This window comes from Petaurus breviceps, unplaced genomic scaffold (genome assembly GCF_028583685.1).
Source record: "Petaurus breviceps papuanus isolate PSGF00001 unplaced genomic scaffold, PetGlider_PUasm1.0 98, whole genome shotgun sequence".
In the NCBI taxonomy this organism is placed as follows: Eukaryota; Metazoa; Chordata; class Mammalia; order Diprotodontia; family Petauridae; genus Petaurus; species Petaurus breviceps.
This window is the reverse complement of record NW_027187460.1, coordinates 40,505,095-40,505,517: the sequence shown is the minus strand read 5'-3', so window position 1 is coordinate 40,505,517 and position 423 is coordinate 40,505,095.

Below are 423 nucleotides of genomic sequence, written 5' to 3'. Positions count from 1 at the left end.
CTCTCTCTCTCTCTCTCTCTCTCTCTCTCTCTCTCTCTCTCTCTCTCCCCTTTTTCTATTATCTTGCTCTGGCTGGCAAGTAAGGCATCTTTTTTTTCCCTAAGGCTTTTTTTTTACTGGGGGGAAGGGGGACAAGGGTGTCTTATAGTAATAGATTTTCATCACTTAAACATCAATATAAAATTATCATAATTGAGACTGATATAATTTCTATTATCCATTTTCTATTTTTCCTTGCTGATTATTTGGTCAAACAATTCAGAGTTGTTTTATTTCAATTGAATGTCATATAATTTAATTCTTATTATTCTTTCTTTTTGCTTTTTTAATAATTTAGATCAATTGGAAAATGGATGAGCAAGTTTTGGTATATGAATGTAATGGGATACTATTGTGCTACAAAAATGATGAAAAGGGTAGTTT